Genomic DNA, 26,918 nt, shown 5'->3' with positions numbered 1-26,918 from the left:
GAGGATTGGAAATATCTCATCGGGGCTTTTTGGTGAAACAGAAAAAGGGAGATTATCAAATATAAAAGGACAATCTTGGAATTGACACAGCCTGTTCTCTCTTTCCATTAGTTCTCTTGTCAATCAGAGGGTAAATGGATTACCAACAGTGTTGTACAATCCTTTAAATTCAGGAAGGATCTAACTTAAGAGAATTTAGTTGGAAGCATTACAGAGAAAATAAAGTTTGTTGTTATTCTTAAAAATAAAGTGTATTTTATATATCAAAAAGATCTGGAATGTCAAAGAAACCACTGGTACTAATGCATCATTATCTGTTTTTATATTTGGTTACCTCATAATTGTTTGCTCCAGGATATTTTGATACTCTCTAGTCTGAGCCTCATGATAGTGCTGTGCAATAGAAATTCTAGCCTTCGGTATACTGTTCCCATCTAAGAAAAGACAGTAGACATCAAATCAAATTTCAAAGGGTGCCAACTGAAGTTGGACACCCACAACTTGGTATGGGGTTTCATCTCACATGAATTCAAAAGCATCCATAACATTGTTAGAGCACATTTTCCTCAGACCCATAAGCTGTTAATTAAATAGTCTAAACTCAAAGCCAGTTTTGAAGAAAAAGTATTTTCCCCAACCACTCTGCATAGATCACTATTTATTTAGCAGTGATAGCATCGAGAGCTTACCACTAGGTATTCACTGTACAGTATGTCAATTGGGATTCTTACTAGACAGTAAGTGTACCATTAAAGGTGCTAAGCAATAAGCAAAAATTAACAAATTAACAAAAAAAAGCTCCTAGCACTTTTCTAAATGTTTTGTTATTCTTTTAAAGTTAAGACAAGTTTCCACAGAGCATTAAAGAGCTCTGGTGGTGCTTGTCAAGTGCAAAGATTCATAATAAAAGGCCATACATAGTTACATGAGGGAGCTTTTTGTTTTGGGTAAAAGTCTTCCAGCTTTGCACATCAACTTGGTGCACTTTCTCTCCATTCTTCTTCTTGGCAGATTTGCTCAAGCTCTCTCAGGTTACTTAGGGACCTCTTATGGACAGCAGTTTTCAAGTCTTTTCACAAATTCTCAATAGGACTTCTGGACCTCTACTGGACCATTCAAGGACATTCATGTTCTTATTCCTCAGCCACTCCAGTATTGCTTTGGCCTTGTTGTTTGGATTATTGTCCAGATGAAAGGTGAATTTTCACTCCACTTTTAAATCATTAGCAGAATGTAACAGGTTTTCTGTTATTTACTAGCCCGTACTTTGCTCTGCTCTTTTTTCCTTCAATTTTAACAAGCTTTACAGTCACTGCTGAGTAGATAATCTCAGCTTCCACCATGCTTGACTGTGGTGTTGACTGGGAAATTTGCTGTATTGGAACTGTGTCAAACAAAATTTTTGGTCTCGTCTTATTCTGGATATAGTTGACTGAGGCATATTTTCTCCCATCTTAGTCATTATATTCTGTAGCTCTTTCAAAGATGCCATTGATCTCCCAGTGACTTCCCTCACCAGTTTTGTTTTTGCCTGGTTGTAGAGGTGCAGCCTGATCTAGACGGTGCCTGGGTGGTACGATGACCTTCCATTTCTTGATAATCGAGTAGACTCACAGGAATATTCAGACACTTTTGTGGTTTTGTCCCCTTCCCCTGCTCTGTGCTTTTCAACCTTTGAATTAATTTCTTCTACTGATTTGTGCTAGATGAAAGCATTGGTGTCAGTCTGCGATATTGCCTTTGTTTCCCAAAAACAGCAGGTACAGGCCACACTGAGTCAGTTTTGTTGTGGAGATCAAGAAACATCTTAGTGAAAAGAAAGGCTGTAGATGCTTCATGTTGGAAAGACCAAACTCAACATCTTCAAGTTTGTCATCGTCTAATTATACTGTAGGTATGGCTTCAGAAACCAAACTTATCACCATATTGTCAGTCTCTGTGTCATCTCCAATTTTCTACATCACCTGAAAGCTTGTCAGTCATGCCCCATGCTAACTACAGTATAGCCCCTAGTTTTCAGAGACTGGGAAATACTGTAGCAATAACATTAGTGATGGATGAGTTAGATGTATGGATTACCTTTGTTAGGGTTAACAATGCATAGGAAAATGTTACTAATAATTTAAAAGTATCTGAATATGTCTTACTTTTTCCAAGAAGCATGTACTCCACATATAAAACTTTTGTATGAAATACCAGAGGATTGTAGAGAATACATAAAGAAACAAATATATTATTATGCACTGCAGAGTTTTTTTTTTTTTCATTCATAACCTGTTATGTTGGCAGTGAAATTTACAAGTCAGTAGTTAGAATGAAATATCTGAAATGAGGCCTTTAGAGATAGCTGTTTATTTATGGGAGCAGTCCTTTTTATTCTAGCATAAACTCTCTCAGTGTCGCATCTTAACACAGATAGACGCAGGTGGAAAGCTATTTTGAAAATTGTTTTGCCTTAGGTTAAAACGTCTCATGCCAGATGACAGCTTGTTGTAGATTTAGCCTGATGTTGGAATTGATCAAAAATGACCCTTTGGCTGAATGTGCTTGTTGCCACCATCCAGTTTATTAATACATCTTATTGCTTGAAGTGCTTAAAAGAGTCAGACCACAGATCAGTCCGTGGCAGACTTTTATAATCTGAGGCAGTCAAGTCTGAATGCCATTTTCCTTGATAAAGTTTAAATTTACAGTGGTAAATTGCTTCGCTATTAAGTCCTTAAAAGAATTGAGAAGCACTGGAAGTGAATCTTAAACTGTCTCTTGCTTCAATTAGTTTATGTTGTCTGAATTTTCACAAAGCTACTCTACTTCTCCTTTTCATGAAGAATTTATTGTAGGAAGTTGAAATATTATCATATTTATGCATTATCTACAGCAGCTGGTGGATATGTATGGTAGGGTGCACACTGATACTAAATATTAGCCTCAGTAAATGCCACATTTCTTTATATCAAGACAACATAGTGTTACCAGAGGCAATAAAGGCAATGAAGCTTGGCTAATTACATTTCTTCACATGTAACCATTACTTATATTTGGATGGGGGGGAATAACCTTTTTAAAATTAAAATGCAAGACAATCACATCAGAGATAAATTATGTTAAGGAAGATTGAATTCTTTGAAATTATACTTGAAAAATTGCTGTCATATTTAGGGTTGAGTGAATGAAAGCTTGGAAGAAAAAAGCAGTTGGTGTACTGTACTTGCTTTCCTGTGAAGCCCAGGGGATGCAGTGAACACTTTGGTTTTAACCCAATAAAGGAATAGGTACTGTAATTGTGGCACTGCACTGACAAATAAGCAGAAAAGCTTATTTGCACCTGCATCAGCTCCCATATTGCTGTTAGCAAGTGGCAGATAATGGTGGAATTTTTTAAGTTTTGAAAATATATAACACAGATATATTTTGCATTGTATACTTGAAAATTGCATCTTCTTAAACTCTTATATTTGTGTAGATTGTCATTAGCCCCTCACCTTTGTCCTGCACTGGAGGTATTCTGGGCAGGCACGGTTGGCAGGACAAAGCTATCTTCTTAGTCTGAGGCCCTGGCGTCTAGTGCAGGGCAAAAGCAGTTGTACTGTATGCTCTCAGTGCTGCCGTGCCCCCCAAGTTTTGGGACAGGCTCTGGATTTTACATTAGATTAAATAATCCTCACCTTGAATTCTTCTTCTTTTTCCAGGAAGAAACAACTGAGGAAGAATAGATCACATTGGGAACTGAAATATATAGTTTATTCTCAGAAATTCACAGTTTTAATACTGTGTGCCGTTCGGAATATAGAGAAACCAATGTAAAATTATGAGGAAATTATACATTATTTATTTCACTGGCACATCTATTACATATGTGTTTTAAATTAATTTTGTACTGAGTAGAAACTTTAAAAAAAAATGAGACACTGAAGATGGTAGGACTCAAGGTTTTGTGGATATTATAAAGTTTTTTTCTAGGAACACAACCTGTGGAGCATCTGAAGTTATAGAAGCTTTGCACAATATTTAAAGTCAGTATTATAATTATTTTATGCCACCAGTCGAAGTTTTTATTTTAGATCTTCTACTTACACTTGCAAATTGAAGTGTTTATTCTAGTTTTGTAATATGAAGTTTCAAATGCTCAAAAATATTTTTAGTTTTTATTGGAAAAAGTTATACCAGAGTTCAAGCTCCTTAGGTTTTTTGACCTAGGTTTCATCATCATCATCTCATCAGAAAATGTGATTTCATCTATTGAATATGAAAAAACATCAGAAATAAGTGAATGTGTCTGTGTCATAGCAACTAATGTTTTCATTGTATCAGGTGTCAGCAGGTTGGTTTTCTCTGTCTTTAGAACAGTTGTACATATTTCTCTGGCAGAAATATGTACTAAATATTGTGAATAACATACTTTTTACAGCTAACTGTGTGACACGCTCCTGTAAACTTTGTGAAAATGTGTTTTTGTTTGTGTCTAGCTGTTTTGGTTTTATTGGCTGTTAGCTCACTTTTTATTTTCACCCATTTCAATTTTGAAAATGTGAGAAATTGCATCCATGTTATTTTTTTCTACTATTCTCCATCCTTTTGTAAACTGAAACAAATATAAATGCTCGTCATTCCCTTATGTGACCACTAATAAGCTACACACATTGTAGAATGAGATCAATCCATTTCCAAACCTGTGGACTTGGGTTGAACAGTTACTGTATGTGCTAGATGCACACACTTTCAGCTCCAGCTACTCCTCGCAGCATTCAACTGCAATTGAATTTAATCTCTCCACTAAAGTTTCACTGATTCAGAGCTGTGGCTATTTTCCCCTCAGGTAAGCTGTGGGATAAGTAATTGCCTGAATGTAACATTTTTGGAGGATATATGTGTTTGTGTACAATAATCATATTCAACAGTAACAAGCCTATTGTCCCTTTTTAAAATCTTGCTTGAAGTGTCGGGCAATTTGTCTTTCTGATCAGGGTGTGTGTAAACCCTGTTACCTCATTCCTACGCAGTGTAATTTCAAATGCATTGCTTCATTTGGCTCTTTGTTCTTTTCTTCTTGTTAATTCTCTTTTTGCAGCATCCCATTTAACAAGTGAGGAACATGGATGTTTGGACTAGTATGTCAGAATCAGCGTTGGGTGAACTGCAAAAGGGGATGGTGCCTCTGTTCTAGGTCTAAATTGCATGAGAGAAACAATGGTGTTGTAAGTGCAGGGTTTCTCTGTAGGCATCAATATTCAGAATGAATAATAAAGAGATTGAAAAAAGAAAAAAACATTTCATAGAAATTGCAAAACAGTGAAGCATGACTAATTGAAGTTTTTAACCACATCAGTACGACTATGAGAAAAGAATACTTTCATTTTTAATTAAATTCATGTTTTATTAATTTGAAAAGGAATCATCACATTTCTTCCTTGTAATGTGCCCTCTGGAATTCCAGCCAAAATGAAACAAAAGTTAAATCAGATGGTAAAATATGATGTTGTGAAATATGAAAGCCAAAAATGTGTACCCCGCTGTTGCAGCAAATATAATCTATAAGCTTGTTTGGAAACAAGAGTTTTGGTTGTTTTTCTATGTTTTATGCATTTCTTGTTGTTATTCTCATTGTGGGGACTGCAGAAAGTTCTTAGACATACTGTATAAGTAAAACCATATGAAATCAGTCTGGAACAATTGATTCTTCTCACGTGTATGTCATTTACTTTGAGATTCTGTAAAGCACAGACAGTAAAATTCAGCCCACTTTGCCTTCCAATTGAAGTGAAGTGTTAAACCCCTGCTCTTTTCAAACAATGACACAAAGGAGAAGTACTATCACAAAAACTGTTTTTCCAGGATTGCTATTTATGAATTATGAATTACTGCATTAATGTCACAGGATTAAAAAAGATTAGTGGTAATTTGAAAAAAAGCATATCAGTCTTTGAAATGAATCATAAAAACACTTCTAACAATATTTCGAAATGCCTTTCTTCCTGGTTTTCCAGTCATCGGGTCTGCATATCATCTACAGCTCTACTAGCATATATTAATCTGGTCTTATGAAAATGGCTTCTTTCTAGGATTTGGGAAATTCCTTTTTGTTGATTGTACTGACACTGAGCTTTTGTTAATGAAATTCCCTTATTTCTGATTTTAAAAAAAATCATACAACACCTCTCCCCCTCCTCATTCAATAACTAACTAAATTTGTTGCAGGTAGTAGGCAGAAGGATCTCTGGAGTATCATAGGGATCTAAATTAGGACTGCTGCTCTTCTAGTTTGTCAAAATCTAGATTTTGGCAAATTTACAGATATTGAGAAACTATGCTGATTAGCAAACACAAAATATACAGTATATAAAATTCAGTAGTGGGCAAATACCAAGTAAATGACAGATGACTAATGTAGAGTGTTACAAGAAGGTAGCAAAACCTATAAATATAAGAGCAAACACTGAACTTGAAGAGGTTGCTTAGTAAAAAGAGTTCTTTGTCTAATTTGGCACATTATTTTCATTCTGTGCATGTATAACAGTATAACAAAAGGCTAACGAATATTGTAATATTTAGTTGAAAGTTTAGAATTCAAATCACAGGATGTTATGTGAAATGTGTAAAATGCACTAGTAATAATAGATGTGTGCAACAATTAAGTTTTCAAGGAAGGAAATAGCTGATAAAACCCTTAACATTACTAATTATCTGAATTCACGTAAATTTAGTCTATTTGGCCCTTGGTGCTCAACAGCCTGTATGCGCTGCAAAATAGATAATGTAATTACCTATACTTTCTTTACCTTATCATATTTGGGAATGTTCTGAAAGGCATTAAAATGCACTAAAGGAGTTTAGCATCAATGAGGTTTACTGAATAACAACCAAGCACAGATTAATTAATGCTTTAGGCAGAAAACATGGGGCACATATAAAATTAAGTATAAACTTAAATTGTCAATTCAAAGGAAGTTTAAAATCTAGCGGGTCTGTCTGGCATAGACATTCCAAGAATTTATTCCCGTCGGGAAAACCATGTTCAATTCATCAAGTAGAGATGCATGCAGCTCAGCAAATGGCTTTGGGTGATGCCGCTGATCCAGTGCACCCCTAAGGTGCTCTGTTGGGAGGCCAGTCCCTCACTCACAAACTGAACCGTGCCAGGAGAGTCTGACAACTATGCATGACATGCCTGTGAGAGATGTGAGACATCTTTTTGCACAAAATAATGTGCAATGTGTGAGGCGAGAACATTGTTTCTGTAGCATTGGAGATTAAAGAAGCCATTGATAATTAACAACTGTGATCTGCATCAATACTGTATGGCAGCCCATGTCATCAACAGCTTCCAAGCAAGTCCACTTGTCCAGCACAATATGGATAGAAGCTGTTCCTGTGTCAGCGGTACACTCTCTGCCCTCTGTCCTCCTAGAACAGAGTGGCATGTGACTCAGTGTTCAAAGGAGTATTGTGCCAGTGTTTTTCGGAATGTCATTGTGCCCTGGTGCAATGCATTACCCTTTGCTAGTTATTCACCACCGAACTGATGAGTATCATAGGGTCTGAAACATTCTTCCCCAGAGCATCCACCTTATTGTGCTGATGTTGATCTGGCTGAGATGGTGTCAGGTGTCTCTGCAGCAATTTGAGATGCAGGACAGTGTCAACTCTTGCCATGTCTCAGTGGGATATGCTGATTTTGTGCAGTGGTGGTCATGTATGGCTGTTGGAGCTACTGTTGAATGTGAGATGAACCAATCTGTATTGTGACTGCAGACATGATATAGTTAACTGGTATAAACCGAAGTGTCTTGTGATCCTGGATGTTGACATAACTGCTCTCAGAAGTTGTCGCATTCTGGTTCAGCCATGATTAGTGCAAATTTTACCAGTTTTTTTGTACACACTCTCAACATTCCAATGAGCACAATGTGAGTAAAAACATGAACATTGCTACTGTCACATCTGTATATACGTGTCTGCAAACCATTCTGCCATGTGGTGTGTTACAAATATACAAATACATGTTTTATATTTAGTAAATGAAGTCAATGACATTAGTTTTACTGATAATGTGTGAATAGGTACAGTGGGGTGTATATTGGAACCAAAATCATTTGTTGTTCTGTCTCTCAATATATACTTTAATATGCCATAAGGTTGCAATGATGCCTAACTATTGATGGATATATTCTGAAATGCAAAATATTGATACATTACTCAGAACAATTTGCCAATGATTTTGTAGGGCATTAAAAATAAGAAGTAGTTCAAGTAGGTAGCTGTGTCAGCATGCGTAGGCTGCAAAGGAACAAGTAAAGGTTTCACAACCAAAACATTGTTTATTTTTTCCTCTTTTCAGCATAGAATGAACCTTTATTCCATTAAAAGTAAGAATATAATAATGCTAAAAACGGAAAATTTAGAAGAATGTGAGCAAGAAAAAGGCTTTGTAATTTAAGTGACAGACTGCAATCCTAGTTCATCCTAGTTCTTAGACATATTTATCCCAGTGGCAAAATCTGAAAGAATATGACCTGGAGTTACTTTAAGGAGAGTGGAGGCTAACATGACTCTCTGAGTGATACTCTCTGAGGAAACACCACAGAATTCCATCCTGCAGATTAGAACAGCATGGATCTGAAATATTGCACACTTTTGCAGTATTGCAAGTTGCAAGTTGAACATTGTATCACTTCTCTGTTTCTAATGCGCTACAATTGTGGCAGTGAGACATGCTCAGTAGGTTTTTTTTGTAAACAGTTTCATTTGATCACAGTCAATCATGGTTAGTTGAAACTGCACCTAGGACTAGATTTACTGTAGAATTACTGTAACTGTTTTTATATATTAGTATGTATGCTTCTTAATATTACAAAAAGAAATGCTCATAGAAGTTACAGTAATGTAATATACAGTATCATGCTTTTAATAGTTGGTAGAGGTATAACAAATGTAAAAAGAATATAAATAAATATAGTCTGTTGGACAGTATGGTGCCGCAGTGGTTAGAACTGCTGTCTGGGGTCATGAATTCTAATTGGGGCGGAGCGGTGGCTATGTGGCTAAGGATCTGCGCCTGTGGCTGGAAGGTTGCCGGTTCAAATCCTGTGGCCGGCAGAGGAATCCTACTCCGTTGGACTCCTGAGCAAGGCCCTTAACCCCAGCTGCTCCAGGGGTACTGTACAATGGCTGACCCTGAGCTCTGACCCCAAGCTTCTCTCCCCGTTTGTGTGTCTTATGGAGAGCAAGCTGGGGTATGTGAAAAAAGACAAATTCCTAATGCAAGGAATTTTATTATATTATATTTTATTATATATGGCTAATAAACTGCTCTTATTGTGAACCTTGGGTGGTATCTGTGTAGAGTCTGTATCTTCTTTCTGTGTTCATGTGGGTTTCCCTCCCAAAGTCCAAAGATATGTTGGTAAGTTAATTGGCTTCTAGGAAAATTGGCCCTGGTGTAAAAGTGTGCATGTTTGTATCTGTGTGTACCCTATGATGGACTTGTGTCCCACCTAAGGTGAATCCTTTCTTCCACCCGTTGCTTGCCAGAATAGGCTCCTGCTCCCCTGCGACTCTGTATTGGATGGAGTGGTTAGAATATGAATGGATATAATCAGGTATTTTGAAAACTAAAACATCAATCAAACTATATAGATACTTAACAGAAATGAACTGCATGGCAGAGACATAATGCTAGGATTACTATGGGGACTATTGCAAGTTCTGCAAAGATAACCTCAAATGAAATATAGTATATTAATGAGAAAACAGCTTCTGAAACTATTTATACTTAGCTTTCATCAGCTCTAATGATAATTGGGCTGAAGTGTTACAGCAATTATCAGTTTTGTCTTCTTTAGGTTTAATGTAAGTGACTATAGTTGCACAAATATGTGTTTAAACAGTAATTATACAGTACAAATACTTAATGAAAACCATATCTTAAATTAGATATTTTGAATTTGGTGTATGTCTGTCTTGTTTGTTTTTGCATTACAAAATGGAGTAAAGCCATGTTTCAGTGGATTTCAACTATAAAGGGTACATGGGACACAGACCTGAGTGCTATAAATCAGTGTTTCTGTTACTGTTATTAACAGATTAACATGTATTAATGAAGCAAGAGTGAAAGAAAGCACACAGCCCATCATAATCATAATCAGAATCTCAGATGGCCCTTCATATTTATTCCCCCTGCTGAGGACTGATTCGGAGCAGAGAGGCTTCCGGGGTGCAGCAGAAACTGCTCTTTTCTAAGGTCTGTCAGCCAATCAGGGATCTTCTGTTTACAGTTTATTCTGTCCCTCATGTCAACCAGTGGCAGCAGTGCAGGCCCTGAAGTGCTTTCTCATTATACTAACAACACACTTGTTAATGAATATTAATTTTGGAGATCAAAGAACACCATAAAAAGTAGAACAAGGAAAAGCTTGTAATAAGTATTTTTACACACATATTTGAAATGTGTCCTTTCTCTCTCTCTCTGAGTGCCTGTGTCATACAGTTTATCAATTGCAAATGCTGTCTGCAGTGTTCTCTCAGTGGGTGGTGAAGCCCTTTGTATGAAATTTCTCATTTAATTAGTCTTGTTTGAAGAAACAAAATGCTTTCACCTGAATAATTAAATTACTGTTATGTAAAAGAACAATTAATCTTTATTTCAAAAGTTTTGAGTCCGCCATATAGCGTGTTTCACAACTGCTGTCTTTTGTAATACAAGCCTAGAAAATATATTTTCAAAATGCATAACTCTGTAAAAATTGTTTTCCTGTTTTCAAGATGGAAGAATTAAATGAGAAAAAGACAACTTGTTCTTTGTCCAACTGACAGTTTATCTTATCTATTTACTTCTTGAAGGATCCCAGCCAGGGCATTAGCTGCAAGTACAGTCCTATCCTTAACTTCCTAAACCTTACATTAAACCTCCTTTTTTCATTCCTAATTGAGCTCCTTTTCTACTTCCTACTTGTGTTGAATATTTACCCTTTAGCTTATCTGTTGTTTTTTCCTATTAAATTTCATATAATACAAGTGGGGAGCTCCATTCGTAAGCCAGGTGCGAGCTAATCACTGTGCCACCTTGCAGCCTCTGCTTGTTCCTTCTTAGTTTGAAATTGCACATTGTTAGCATTGTTCTGAAAATGGTGATATGGCATAAGTAACTTAGCTGGAGTTGAATTCTCTTAAAGAAAGTGTTTCTTACAGACTCTGTGGGGTGAAATTAAGGCTTTGACAGCTTCTGCTGCAAAATAACTGATGGCACCTTTTCTGAAGGACAAAACACAAGGAAATTCTGTGAGGGTGACACTCAGGGTGACACCTGTTGACAAAGGTGGAGTAGGAGCTGGGAGTCCCCATTTCTAGTTCCACAACAAGTATGAATCAGTGGGTAACAGGCAGTAAGTTGACAATTATTTTCCATTTGACGTTGCAAATGCCTTTTGTAATGTAGTTAAATAGCATATGTAAAATCATTTAGATGTTATGAAGCTTCACGTGTTGCATGAATCCATTATTAAAGGGTTTATGATCTTTGTTAGTTTAGATTAGATTGATTTGTCAAATTAAGGGCAGATTTCTTTATCAATTGTCTTTGGGTCTCACCATTAATAGTAACACTCTTACTCTATAGTCTTAGGAATTCCATCTTAATTTTGTCTTCAGTAATAAAACGAATAAAACGAACAAAATATTTGTGAAGTTATGAAGTGTTTTCAAAACCGCCCTGTATTAACATTTGGTTGCTTTCATTGTCCTTGCTGTAGTTTCCTTAGGGAATCCACATGAAGAGTTAAATTATTTTGACTTGTCAAGGATAAACTTTATACTTTATAAATAAACTCTGACATGTGTGCAGAAAGATTAAAATACAATACAGATCATAGCTCTGCGATGCCACAAGAAATCTTTCAAGGCACTTACTGAAGTTGGAGAATAATTCCAGAGCACTGTAACTGCCAGATTGCTTGATCCAATTTATATACTACAAGTAAAAGAATCAACAGTATCCTTTTATTTTTGGTTATCAAATTAGTCATTAAACAAACCACAGAAAAAACAGTCCAAGCAATGTCTGGTTGCATTAAGATGTAAGGACATGATGTCATTTTTTATTTAAATATATGCTGTTTAATGACAGTAAAATGAAAACTTCTGTAATTGCGAGTGATGTATTTGATTTTCTGAGCTGTATTAAGCACTAATGTATGTAGGTTATTGACAAAGCTTGTTTTGATTTTTATTTATTTAGACTGAGTTTTATAATTTTGTAATTAAAAACTCAGTGCACCAAAATGATGTCTTCTTGCCTTAAGGGCAGAACTTCTTAAATGGAATAGTTAGGAAAATTAAAGTTCTCCTGAAAACTAGAGTGAACTACTCTTATGCGGACAAAAAGCTTAGGTCTTTGAAATACAGCATGCAAGGTCATACCAAGAACAATCATTGTCAATCTGTCAAAGTAAAAAACTAGACGAAGGTTTGGAATCCTCTTGCTTTTTAGTTTTTCACTTACTAGAGTGTGTCTGACTGCACATCTTCCAGGGCCAGGACTGGACAACCCTTCGTTAGTGAAATGGTGGTACTGCAGTGTAGATCTTGTAGCACCCAAGTCTGTATTTTTATTACAGAAACGTGAAGCATAAAAATCATCAACATTTCTCCCTGTTTATTTGTATCAGGATTTTGGAAATTTTAACTACCTAAAACCTTTACCATTGGTCCAATATAATTTCATACTTCAACATTATAATCTGAGGAATGTGATTTCTGAGGTAGGTTGTGATTTTATTTCCTTTCCTAAGCATTATATAGTAATTAGTCTGGACACACAACCACACTAAACTTGACAACTTGAAAACAAACAACAGGTGTTGTTGAATTGTGTGCCCTGGCTATCCCAGGCTCAGAGGACATTAATCCAATTGAAATATCATAGAATGTGCTTGATAGGAAGATTCTAAAAATATTCCAGGAATAGTATTCTCTGGAAAATGATTGTTGCTGAATTGAACCAGACAGTATTAAACGACTATGTCTAGCAGCAAACAAAACAAATTGTTTATATTTTGAAATGATTAATATTTCTTCATTTGAATCAATAGTTTATAGCATTTTTCCTCAGTTAAGGAAAAAAAGCATTGATAACATTAATAGCATTTTTTCTAGATCCTCCCACACCTTGAACATTAGTTTCAATGCTTTTGTATAATACATTTCTGTGTATCACAGAACATTTATCTAGATTAGGGGTCCCCGATCCTGGTGTTGGAGTGCCAGTGTGAATACAGGTTTCAGTCCAGCTGGGCTCTTAATCTTAATTACCTCATTATTGGCTTAATTGATAAATTGATAAATTAATCAGTTTCTCCCAGCTCTTCGGGTGCTTATTCCTTGAAGAGACCTGCAAAACCTCCACATACCGACCCTCCAGGACCAGCATAGGCAACTTGATCTAGTTTGTTTAATGTTCTTTTTTCTGAGAACACAATAAAAATGGTGTGTTTTTCGTTTTCTCTGCTGTCTTCTACAATTTGTATGCCACTTAGCACACTGTGCTTGAATTGGTTGACCCTTTATTAATCCCTAATTTCAGCTTTATGGTCTCTATCACTATTTCATGTTGACTTGAATGCTTTGGTCTCTTGTCTGCGGTTGTTGTGCTCTCTCCCTCACCTAAACTCAGCCCCTGTAATTATAAGCACTATCAGTCACTTCTGTTTCTCCAGACACCCCTGGGATTTCAGCCCACAAAAAGTGCCTTTAGACTTTCCTGTGGGGGTTTAAAGCACGTCTGTAATAGCAGGCATTAGAAAATTTATCAGATGCAGTGCCAGTTTGCATCTTATCTGCGCGATTGGGTTGCTAAAATGGTGTCTTGATAAATGGATATACACTTCTGCTACAGTAAATATTTTCTTAAAGTTTAATGTAGGAATGTTTGGCTTAATTAAATGCATTGAGAATCTAATTGTTTTGTAAAACCAATTTAATTTTAATGGTTATCATCAAGCAAACATGTTTTCCAATTCTTTCTTTGTATTCACACCTCATTTTATTTACTTTATTTGTTATGCTATGTTTATTTATTAACTTAGTGGTTTTATGATCAACCAGGATTATTTTTTAGCTACAACATTGTGTTACTTTAGAAGGAGTATCAATTAAAAACAAAATTGCTAGAGATAATTACATTTTAATATTAATACTGTATGTGGATCAAAGCAAGATAATTAATAGTATTAAAGTTTTGTTTGTAATATCTGGTTTAGGTTCTAAATTTAAATTTACCCTTCTCTTAGTAAGGACAAAGACATCTATATACAGTTTATATTTCAAGGAACATCTATAAAGATAGTGTTCTTAAGAGCAAGCAATAACTTTGGACAAAAAATAGTGATTTTGTACAGTGGAAGAAAACAGCCAAGCAAAAGCTTTACTTGCTCTGAGCTTTCGCTAACTTTCTTCAGGGTGCCTTTCTTAAAACAGCTGGGCACCTAAGCTTCTTACTGGCATCAATACTCTAAGTCTCTTCCAAAAATGTGAGTATATATATGTAGTGTATATACTGTATATGTAGTGTATAACCTGCTTTTTCTGGTGCATAAGAAATTATGCACCATAAAAAAATATATATTTTTCATTAATAGATAAGAGTTTGGTCAGCTGGGCTTCCTTATTTCCAATGTACATTTCAATGCATTTTTCCTTGGCTGTGTCTTTTCACATTACCTTTTTATTAAAGAATACTTCTCTGTTTGTATTTTATTACCTCTGTTTGGAAGATGCGTTGAATCTATTCACTTATAACTTTAGAATATACAGTACAGTATATATGAATGAGTGAATTCAGCTTCCAGTCTTCGATGTTTTCTTACTAGCTTAGTGGTATAACTCTCATCGAAGTATGAATCAGACATGCAATAGAACAAGCTTGGACAATACTGAATATTTTATATTCCTTTGGCTGTGGGAAAATTATTTTTAATTGTTAATAAAAACCAGGAAACAGAATAAGAGAATGCATTACAGAAATTGTGGAAGCAATATACAGTAGCAGCACAGATAAACATATTTTATTGGTTGAAGTCACCGCAGAAAGTAAGTACGCTGGGATCTTCTGTGTGGTAAATCACAAAATCAACATCAGGACTAGAAAAGATGTTGCAACCTATACAATATCTGTACTTAAATTTGATTTTTGTTATTTTGAGGCTTTGGCATAAAAAAACCTTTAGGTAGCATACACTTAATTCAGATTAGTCTCAGTTAGGCCCATTGTAATTTTTTGATAATTGTGATACTAAAGGCAAGTGATGGCTTTTCATAAAGAATATTTGTTAAACATTTCTCTCGTCCTTCAATTCAAATATTTTATATTTTAAATGCCAGAGCACACATCAAAATGTAATTGAAAATGACTTCAAATTAAGGTTGTAAAAAAGTAGTTAATAAGATTAAGAACACAGCAGTGCTTTTGGTAGAACTCATTGCTGCAATCTTGTGCTAACAAATGTGGTATTGAAATGTGTCTTTATTTAATTTTGCTTTTGTGCACCAGATCCTCATCTACACTCATTGACTACTAAAGAGTGAGAGTCTTTGGAATCTATTGGTAAAGTTAAGTTTCTTTGTTGCATCTTTTTGACAAATAGTTGGTCTTCTTCATCGATTTTGTTCTCTTTTTCTTGTTGTAAGCCTGTGGATTAAAGATGCAGCTGACAGAACAATTTGTGTTAGTACTTGCTTGTCCCATCATGCACAATGCCGAACAGCAGGTAGAGCCAAAGGAGGGCAGCCACAGTGCTGTGGAATATTGAAAATATTCAAAGCAATTATTGACTCTGAATTTGTTTTGTGACTCAGTTTGTCTTCAGTAGTACTGTAAAGAACTAGAATCTTCCCCTATGTATAAAACACTGGCTGTGATAGTTCAACATTCACCAGAAACAGAGTATGTCAATCACTGAGATACAGTAGCTTTTGGAAAAGAAGCAAATATGAATTTAAAAATATATATAAAATGTGTAAAAATATATTTCATAGGTTACACATTACAGCAATATCTATGAATGGCACTTTGCAATACTCATTGCAATACTCATTTCTTACATTTACAACATTTGTATCCTTATTGATTTATTGTTTATAAAACTGTAATTATTTACATATTGTGGTGTCTCCGGGGGATAGTTTATGTAAACGAAGGTCGTACTTACACCACACTTTACTGTCCTCCGATCCGTGGCGTTTCTTCCAACACCTGCCTTCCGAATACAGTCCGTAATCCGTTCCCTTAGTCCTGATTCGTTCCGAGTTCCAAAAGTTCGTAATAAAGACAATCCGCGATGTATCCTAAACCAGTGTCCGTAATCCAAAATCATAAACCTTTTCTCCTTGCAGTCGTTCGTTAGCCCGATCCTTAACATCCACCTCTTTCCACTCTTTTCCTCCGAAACGCATTCACCTTACCGGCTTCCGCGCCGTTCACTGCCTCTGGGCCACTTATATTCCGGTTCCTGATGCGTCTCAGCTGTGTCTCGTTGTTTGCCATCTTGCTAAGGTCAATCTCTAGCATTTTCAGTGTTTCATTTCGGAAATACCTGTTAGAGATGACCCTTCCCTGGGTCCTCTTACATTCCCTCCCCCTGAGATCAGCCCCGACCTCGGGCGATCTAGAAAAAAACAAACAGTGCATTCGGGAGAGGGCGTCTACATTTCCTTGTTTCCTTCCGGGTCTATAGACCGTCTGAAATTGAAATCTTTGCAGACTAAGACCCCATCGCGTAATTCGATCGTTTTTATCCATATTTTGCAACATCCATGTTAACGGCGCATGATCTGTGTATAATATAAATCGTCTTCCCAATAAATAATATTTCAAATAGTCTAGGGCCCATTTGATTGCTAGACATTCTTTCTCTATCGTGGAATAGTGTTTTTCGGCCGGATTCAACTTACGGCTGATATAGAGAATAGGATGCTCTAGTCCTTCAATCTCCTGTGACAGTATGGCTCCAATCCCAGTGTCTGAAGCATCAGTTTGTACCATGAAAGGCTTACTGAAGTCTGGTACCTGTAAGACGGGTTGAGAAGTGAGAGCTGCTTTTAAGTCTTGGAAAGCCCTCTCTTCCACGTCGGTCCATTTTATTTTCTCCGGACAGCTCATCTTCGTCAGATCGTGTAGAGGGGCGGCCATGGCTGCAAACCCTGGGATGAAACGCCGATAGTAACTTGCTAGTCCCACAAACGTTCGAATTTGCTTCTTGGTAGCTGGTTTGGGCCAGTTCTTGATTAATTGTACCTTCTGATCTTGGGGCATGATCAATCCTCTCCCGATCGTATAACCCAGGTAATTGGCTTCCCTAGCCCCCAGACAACATTTATTTGGGTTGGCCGTTAATCCTGCTGCTCGCAACGCTCCAGTCACTGCTTCCAGGTGATATAGATGTTGTTCCCAGGTCATGCTATGGATTACAACGTCATCCAAGTAGGCGGCTGCAAAATCCCGATACGGTCTCAGAATTCGGTCCATCAATCTTTGGAATGTTGCGGGCGCGCCATGCAAACCGAAGGGTAGGACCCTATATTGATATAGTCCTTCAGGTGTGGCAAAAGCGGTTTTGGCTTTATCTTCTTTGGCCAGCGGCACTTGCCAATATCCCTTTGTAAGATCAAGGGTGCTGATGTATGAGCTGATGTGAGCGTTACCTAATCGCTCGATTAGTTCATCTATACGGGGCATGGGGTATGCATCAAACCGCGAGATCTCATTTAACCTTTTGAAGTTGTTGCAAAATCGGATAGTTCCATCTGGCTTGGGGATCAGAACTATCGGGCTAGCCCACTCACTATGGGATTCCTCGATTATTCCCATCTTCAGCATTTTACCCACCTCTTCTTTAATCAGTTTCTTTTTAGCTTCTGGTACTCGATACGGGGGTAGCCTTACCTTTTTCCCCGGTTCCGTGACGATCTTATGTTGTATAAGGTGGGTTCGACCAGGTGTCCGGGAAAAAACATCTTTGTTTTGGGTTAGGAATTCTTGTAGTTCCTGTTTTTGTGCCGGAGCCAGGTCTCCCACGGCAACCGCACCCGTTTCTTCTTCCAGTGGGTCTGGGGAAAAGTGGGTGAGCAGAACTTCGGTGCCATGCCATTTTTTCAGCAAATTGACGTGGTAGATTTGATGCTGCCGTCTTCTGTCGTGTTGCTTGACCTTATAGTTGACTGGCCCCACCTTTTCCACCACTTCATAAGGTCCCTGCCAGGATGCCAAGAATTTACACTCTGGGGTTGGAACTAGCACCAGTACTCTGTCCCCAATCTGAAATTCCCTCGCAACTGCTCCCCTATTATAAATTTGTTGTTGTTGAGCCTGGGCTTTCTCCAGGTTTTCTTTTACTAAGGGAACAATAACCTTTATTCTTTCTCTCATCTGTTCCACATGCTCAATGATAGTTTGTAAAGGGGAAGGTTGATGTTCCCACGATTCTTTGACCACGTCCAATAGGCCCCGTGGTTTCCGAGAGTATAATAATTCAAAGGGGGAGAATCCAGTCGAAGCCTGCGGTACTTCTCGAACCGCAAACATGAGATACGGAAGCAGCTGATCCCAATTTTTTCCATCCTTTTGCATCGTCTTCCTAAGCATGCTTTTCAGGGTCTTATTAAAACGTTCTACTAGACCATCAGTTTGAGGGTGATAAACAGAGGTTCGGATCTGCTGTATACCCAGCAGCTTACATAAGTCTCGCATGACTTTCGACATAAAAGGTGTTCCTTGATCAGTTAGGATCTCTTTAGGAATTCCGACTCGAGCAAACAGTTGTACTAGCTCTCTAGCTATGTTTTTGGCGGTGGCAGCTCTCAACGGAATGGCTTCGGGGTACCTGGTAGCATAATCTACTATTACTAGAATGTATTGGTGACCCTTGGTGGTTCTGATCAGGGGCCCCACCAAATCCATCCCAATCCGTTCGAAGGGGGTTTCAATAATTGGGAGGGGAATCAAAGGGTTCCTATAATAAGGTTGTGGCGCACTTTTCTGACACTCGGGGCATTCCCGACAGTACTTCTCGATGGCCTTATAGATTCCTGGCCAAAAGAACCTAGAGAGGAGTCTCTCGGATGTTTTCTTTACCCCCAGGTGCCCACCCAGGAGGTGGCTATGGGCCAAGTTGAGGAGTTTCATCTGGTAAGGTCGGGGAATAAGGAGTTGTTCCACTTCTTCCTGTCCCTTCTGCTGCACTTGATAAAGGAGATTATTCTTTGTCATAAAATATGGGTAACTCACGGTGTTAGGATCAGTACACCACTCCCCATCAATTTTCCTGACATGTCCCCACGCATGTCTCAAGTTCCCATCTTCTAGTTGGGCTGTCCCAAACTTACCCCGACGTTCTGGGGGTTCCCAGTTCGGTAGTTCCATATTTCCAAACTCAGCTCCAAGTTCAGTTCCGCTTTCTTGTGGGTCCGTCTCATCAGGGTCGTCGGCAGGGCCATCACCACTGTCTTCCGGCCAGGGGATGGGTCTTGGCCTAGCTGATTGGATCGTGTTCCAAATCTGGAGGAAATGGGGACAGTCTCGTCCCAGTATGACAGGGTATGGCAACTGCTCAACTACTCCTACCGTTGAGCGGTAGGTCCCCTGTTCTGTAGAGATGCTCAATTCGACCGTCGGATAGTCTTTGGTGTCCCCGTGATTGCAAGTAATAGGTATTCCCTTTGTTCTTGGAATCTCTAGTCCTCTCGGAAGTATTGTAGGGGTCACCAGGGTCACCGCACTGCCCGAGTCCAATAAGGCCTTGATGGGTTCTCCCTCTATCTCGATTTTCGTAAGATGGGGATCCTCGCGGGTTGGGACCCCCGCTGTAAGGTAGTTGCATAGGGCTTCATCTCTGGGGTCTACCTGCATGGGTTCGGGCAGGCCAGGGCAATAGCTGGCTAAATGCCCTTCTTCCTGACAATTAAAACATCGCCGGGTTTCTTCCCATGGCCGGGCCCTTGAGTCAGACTTCCCCCTAAGGGTTTTTTTTAACTGTATAGGTTCCCGATAGTCACTATACTTTATTGGCCGGTACTTTATTTCGGTTTCCAGACTCTTGGGGCTTCTTCTCTCCTCCCTCCGAAAGTCCCCTTTTCTCTCCCTAATCAGGGCCTCTGTGGCATGGTGTCTGTCCACCCAGTCCACGGCTTGATCTAGGGTCTGGGGATCCCCTTCACTTACTTTTCTTTTCAGGTGCACAGGCAGACTCCTCACGAAATGATCCAACACCACCCTTTCTACCACCTGTCCTGGGTTTAATTCTTCTGGCTGGAGCCATTTCTTTGCCAGATGTACCAGGTCAAACATCTGAGACCTCGTAGGCTTGTTCATCTGGTAGCTCCAATTGTGGAACCAGACTGCTCGTATCGCCATGGTTACCCCTAGTCTTGCCAATATTTCGTTTTTCAGAGTCTCATAATTCTCTGCATCTTCTTCTTTTAAATCATAATATGCCTTTTGGGCTTCTCCAATTAAATAAGGGGCTACTCTCCCAGCCCATTGTTCTTTGGGCCATGCATTTCGAGCGGCCGTTCTTTCAAAGGTGGTTAAATAAGCTTCCACATCATCAAGCTCAGTCATCTTTTCTAGCGTAATTTGTTCTTCCTGAGCGGTGCCTCTCCCCGCTACCGGGGCCTGCCGGATTTCTTCCCTTAACCTGCACAACTCTGCGCGTATTAATTTTTGCTCCTCTATAATTCGTTCGTTGGTTTCTTTTTGGATTTGGTTCGCCTCCAGTTGCGCTTCGTTAGCTTCTCGTTGTCCTTGTAATGCCTGGAATTGGGCGAGGGTGGCCTGGGACAACTGCTGTAGTAATTCTTCCATAGCGTTTCTTCACACGCGCAAAGCGAAACCCGCACACACACACAAAAAAAACTTGCTCTCTTCGATTCTCAAACCCGAGCGGGAGTTGCCCGCTTCCTCCACCAATTGTGGTGTCTCCGGGGGATAGTTTATGTAAACGAAGGTCGTACTTACACCACACTTTACTGTCCTCCGATCCGTGGCGTTTCTTCCAACACCTGCCTTCCGAATACAGTCCGTAATCCGTTCCCTTAGTCCTGATTCGTTCCGAGTTCCAAAAGTTCGTAATAAAGACAATCCGCGATGTATCCTAAACCAGTGTCCGTAATCCAAAATCATAAACCTTTTCTCCTTGCAGTCGTTCGTTAGCCCGATCCTTAACATCCACCTCTTTCCACTCTTTTCCTCCGAAACGCATTCACCTTACCGGCTTCCGCGCCATTCACTGCCTCTGGGCCACTTATATTCCGGTTCCTGATGCGTCTCAGCTGTGTCTCGTTGTTCGCCATCTTGCTAAGGTCAATCTCCAGCATTTTCAGTGTTTCATTTCGGAAATACCTGTTAGAGATGACCCTTCCCCGGGTCCTCTTACAATATCCAGTTATTATACATTCAGCTTTAAAAAGATTTAATTATATTGTAGTGTTTAATAAGCAAAGTTTAATTCTCAACTTAATTGATTGGAATAGAGTAATTTGATTAAAAACTATAAATACTGTATGGGTGTATAAAATGTCCAAGATTCTAAGGTAGGATTCTGTTCATACCTCTTTTTTTAGAATTTGTGAATCAAGTACACACAGAGCTTGGTGTCTTTAAATGTCCTTGCCTAAAACTTTTCCTTGCCTAAGGTTTTATTCCAAATTGTATTCCAAATTTATGAAAATTAAGGTAACGTATAACACAAACGTTTTTTTTTGTATTTCCAGCATCATTTCTTCATGAGTTTTAACTGTTTCCTGTTCTTAAATGAGTTAATATAGGTTATGTTCACACTCCATAAAGATCACTTACAGTACATTTTTTTTCATGAATGTCAGTGTGGTTTTTAAATTTGTGAGTGTGTTTAATTTTTGTCCAGGTCCTCTTATTGGAGTTTTTTTGGACAACAAATACTTTACTTATCCTGTTTTCCTTTGCTGAACTTGTTCTCCAAAAAGCTGAAGGAGTCTTATTGTAACTTAAGGAAATAATTATTCCTACTCTGAGAACAAGATAATTATCTCACACCAGGGGGGGTGTATCCCAGGTAATAATTGTATAGAATACCTAGTCCATCTGTACTTTTACATTTATTTTTCTTGCCCATGAGTGGCAGTCCTGTTCTTACATTGCTGTTGTTTCATAATCATATCTGATGGAAAGGGGATTCATCAGAATATAGGTCACATTAATTTAAAGTTTGAAAAAAAAATCTATGATTTGTTAGGGTAATAAAGGCTAGGGGCAATATTAACACTGTTTTTAGTTTCTTAGCACTATAGCATAAATATTATATTAAAGCTTAATAAAATAGATTCCATTTAATAAATTAATAAGTACATCAATATTATAGACTACTTAATATCCATAAAGAAAAGAATCATAGAATGTATCATACATTTTTAAGCTGTTTGTCACTGTTATTTATTATTTTCCTAGTAATAACCTATCATTAGCTTAAACTCACTGTTCAAGTGAAATGACTGATAGCTGATAAAACCTTTATTATAAGAGGCTATTTCACACACTGCCATACTTGGAATTGGTTCATTTTTTACTCATGCATCCATATTCAAGGAGCAACTTTGCTGAACTAGTGTTATAATGCGCCATTTGTCATGAAATCACTATCATTCCAGAGGATATGTCTGTGCAGTTGTGTTGAATGTCATTACTGTCCTAGGGGCCATTGTGTAAACTAGCAGTAGAAAAATGTTCACAAAAACTGCTTAGTGGACCTGGCAAGCAGATTAGTTCATCTAATGTCATTTCATTACCATTATTGTGTTTTTTTTAAGTTAGCTTTTGTTTGTATGTTTAAAGATATAAAAAGAATGTCAACTTATCATTTAACTTCAGGGGATTGATGTTATCCAAGGGAGGGTATTTAAAAGTGTAAGCATTAGTTTGTGATTCTGCACTTGTTCTTGCAATCTAATAGGATTCAGTCAGAACCTTTACTATTCAACAAATGGGGCCAACAGAAAACAGTACATGTCTACCTGCATATATGAAAAGCCTCTTTGTAATGAGTGAAGGCATTATAACATAGTGATGCTGCCCAGATCTAGCTGGTTAGTATTTGCTGTTGCCTTTTAACTTGTCTTGTGAAGTTGGGTTGTGCTCACCAGTATAATATTTGTTGCACCTAGTGGTGAGTTTGTTGAAGAATTCGATTTAACTTAAATGTGAATGGTGAATACCTATACTTTCTATTTGTGAAAATAAGACTTTCTGTACCATGTGAAGGACTGGTGCCCCCTCCAGGATGTATCCTGCCTTCTGCCCATTGCTTGCTGGGTTAGTCTCTTAACTCCCCAGTGACCCTGTATTGAATAAATATGGATATGCTTAGGATTGATGGAAGAGTTGTTGTAGGTTTGTGAAAAAGATGCTACATCTTTCTTTTTTAGGGGTAATTTAAAAATATTTAGCTCACAGAATATCCATCAGGATGTGTTTACTGTCGATTAAAGTCCCTTGTTCTCTGCCATTTAGTATGAATAAGAGTGGGAGGAGTGGAAGAGACACTTAAAAGACAAAACTGTGTATGGTTTGAAAAGGAAACCAATAAAATATAATATTATGAATAAAAGAGAGGGATTCCTCTTGCAAAAAAACATTAAAGTATGTCTCTAAAATCATGAAACCTTGTGAATATCCAATGTTTCCATAACTTTCAGTGCACATTTGTTCTCTGAGGTCTGTGGTGAATTTTTATATCTAATAAATAACTGGCCTTCAGTTTGGCAACTACTCATACACTGAAGATTAACCCTGAGGACAACCATTTCTGCTGTGAACAGACATTAATTGTGGCTAATTGTTCTGTAATGCTGTTTGTGAATCTTTGCTTTCTGTCATCTTTAACAGCATTCTGTTTTTTGTGCTTATTCCAAGGTGCTTATTATGAATTTTAATAAACTTTAGTGTTCTTTTTTAGTGTACTTTAGTTGACCTCATGAAGAACTGCACACAAATTATTACCAGCTAAATAAGAAACATCAGGAGAATGGTAATGTCCAGTCCTGTAAGTCACTAAATCAATTAAGCACTGGATAAAACAAAATTCTGAACAACCGGGCTGGTGTAGTTTACAAACCTAGCACTTTATTTTGGCCCTTTGTTTGCTAGATACTTATGTCATCTACACAGAGGAAACCATTAGGTGATGGATTTGTAGTTTGAATATAAATAGTGGCTGGAATATTTAAATTAATCCACACCTTAATGTTGAATGTAAGAAAAATGTGGGATGTGGGTTTTTTACTTAAAAAGGAACTGCAATGCTATTTTTATATTTTGGTGTTGGAAAGCATCGGCATTTATTGAAAACAATTCAAACTATAGTGAACGTAAAATGTACACAGTAATGTGTCAACCTCCAATTAAAATCACAAAGCAAATGACATTTCCAGCCAATGCACAGCACCATATTGCTGTCATTGCATGCGATTCAGAATGAGGCAACAAAACGTCCATTGATGTGAAACAGCCCTATTACATTGTATATAAGCAGGCTTGTGAATACATCTCTTTGAATCCAATAGAAATATTGTTCTTGACTTTGAGATGGTTTTGCTGACAAATACAACTTACTTGTTATCGTTGGAACATTTGTGCAGCAAAATGTCTGCTGCACAACCTGCATTTATTTGCTTGATATCACAATCACAGTACATTACTCAGTGACTAGTGAACAGGAAGGGGCCACTTCATATCACAATTCTCACGATCTCTCGCTCTCACCCGTTGCAAGACCAGTGGTTTACAGTAACATGGAGACCACACAGTACTTTCATAAAAGTACAAAATTGCTAAATTTTGAAATTCTTTTCAATTAATTTATTTTGGTCTGAAATTTAATAACTTGTTTGAGAAATTGGAATTTTAGTTCCCTTTGAAAAGGAAATGGTGTAAAATGGATGCCTCATAGTTGGTCTACAGAAAGACCCACGTATCATTTTGAGCAAAGCAAGCAACATAAGTGGAACAAAGGGCCTCCTGTGTATTTCCATGCACCTGTAAATCAGGATGGTGACAGCACTCCCGTGAGAAGCCACAAATGGCCATGATTCTGCTAATTGTGTCTTGCTGTGGTTCGTGTAAGATCTGGTTCCACTGAAGACATCAAATGGGGCAAAAAAAGGGACCCTTTTCATAGGGTTTTGTGGGGATCCTTGCTGACATTCAGAAAAACTGATTAATGAAGATGGCACATTCTGTAGTGAAGATCCTGCTTAAGTGTAACTTGAAAGAACGGAAGAAATATCCCAATTCTCTTTTATTATTAATTGTTCTTAAATTCACCTTTTTCATGAAACAGCCTATATACCATATCTGGTCATGACAAATAGTGGGGTGTTCATCACTTTCTCCACACAAGAATAATCAGCTGTCCTTTCCAGATGCTTCTCGGGGGAGAGAATGCCTTTTTAAGTGTGTGGAAATAAAGTAAAATTGGAAAGTCCCTCAAGATTAGTTTTTGTTTTTTGTGAGCTTCCTTTTGACATTTTAGCAGTTCTGTATATGGAATGACCTTACTACTGTTCTTCAGTTAAAACTGACTGAACTTGCACAAAATGTAAATTTATTAAAACAAAGAAAATTTTATAACTGCAAATCACATGCAGGTAAAGGGGTAAGAAAAGCTAATTCTGTACCCTACAAGATATGGATGAACAGATAAAAAGATAATATGGCAGATAATGTGCTCCTTTTTTGTTAATGATTACATTTACTGTATTTCCTTTAACTAAATAGAAAGGAAACCCTGGTTTATATTTATTCTTCAGATATTGTACATGAAAATGGAGAATGTTTCCCTTGCTGTATCATCCCCTGCTATCTCATCTGTCTTATTAAATCAGAAGCTTTTGAAAAGTTATTAATTAGAAGAGAAATCGAATTTTAAATGAATTTGTGTGAAAGGAGACTCAACGTCATGCAGGGAAGTTCTGATGTTAGGCTGCAGTATCTTAATTGGAGTAATAATTAATACTTAATAAAGCTGGTTAACAAAAATGTACTCCTGTGAGAAGAATATTTAAATAGGTTCTTTTGCAAATTTAATATCCTTTTTTAAAAATTATTGGTGTGAAATTATTACTTTTAAGATAAATTCTTCCTTCACTTTCTTTTTTTGCAGAATTCCAAATAATTTGTTTTTAGTTTTAACATATATAGTACCTTAATACAATTTTGGTAAAATGATCACATAACTTCATTTGTGTTTGAGTACTAGTATATGTCACAGCACATAATACCCCATATTTGCTTCTCAGTGCTGAATATGAGAATGTTTTAGGTGTGTTCCTTTAACTTTAAGTCAGAATGGTATAAATTTCGAACTCTCTGCATGTTGCTCAAAAACAGAAAGAGGCTATCATGTTGCTTTACTGGAGCACGCAATGCATTTATTGATGTTTGAAATTAAGGTTTTAAAATGGTAATTTGCAAAAAGAAGAAAAAAACACAGAATAATTATATTGAACAAGTTCTGTGGCTCACAAGCACTGGAAATTTGTTGACTGGTCCATGGGCAATGCATCACTACTGCTGCAGTTTCCATCATGACAGTGGACGTCGGTAAACTGCTCAGACAGAGTCTTAGAGACAAGTATTGTCTCTGTAAAATCTATCTGTTTTCCCACTTCAATATCTTCTTAGACTCTGGCACAGCTTTGGTGAAAAGAGTGATAATTCAGGCACAATTGGTTAGACAAATATCTATTAACAGTGACAATACAAACACTATACTAAATAACGCACCCCATAAACATACAACACAAGTTTCCCTATGTACAATACACGTTTGCAGGCAAGCCATTTCAGAGACCTATGTCTAGACCACCAGGGAAAACCCCAGACTGCTACCAAGTATTTGACTCTT

General features: G+C 37.6%; 1 protein-coding gene across 2 annotated transcripts in view; it reads left to right on the top strand.

Moving 5' to 3' along the window:
• Positions 1–26,918, top strand: part of fhit (fragile histidine triad diadenosine triphosphatase) — a 522,156-nt gene that overhangs the window by 7,234 nt on the left and 488,004 nt on the right. The gene's annotated exons all lie outside the window — the stretch shown is intronic.

Source organism: Lepisosteus platostomus, chromosome 6, assembly GCF_059453375.1.
Source record: "Lepisosteus platostomus isolate fLepPlt1 chromosome 6, fLepPlt1.hap1, whole genome shotgun sequence".
NCBI lineage: Eukaryota > Metazoa > Chordata > Actinopteri > Semionotiformes > Lepisosteidae > Lepisosteus > Lepisosteus platostomus.
Note: the sequence above shows the minus strand (reverse complement) of the source record. Positions and strands in the feature narration are given on the sequence as shown.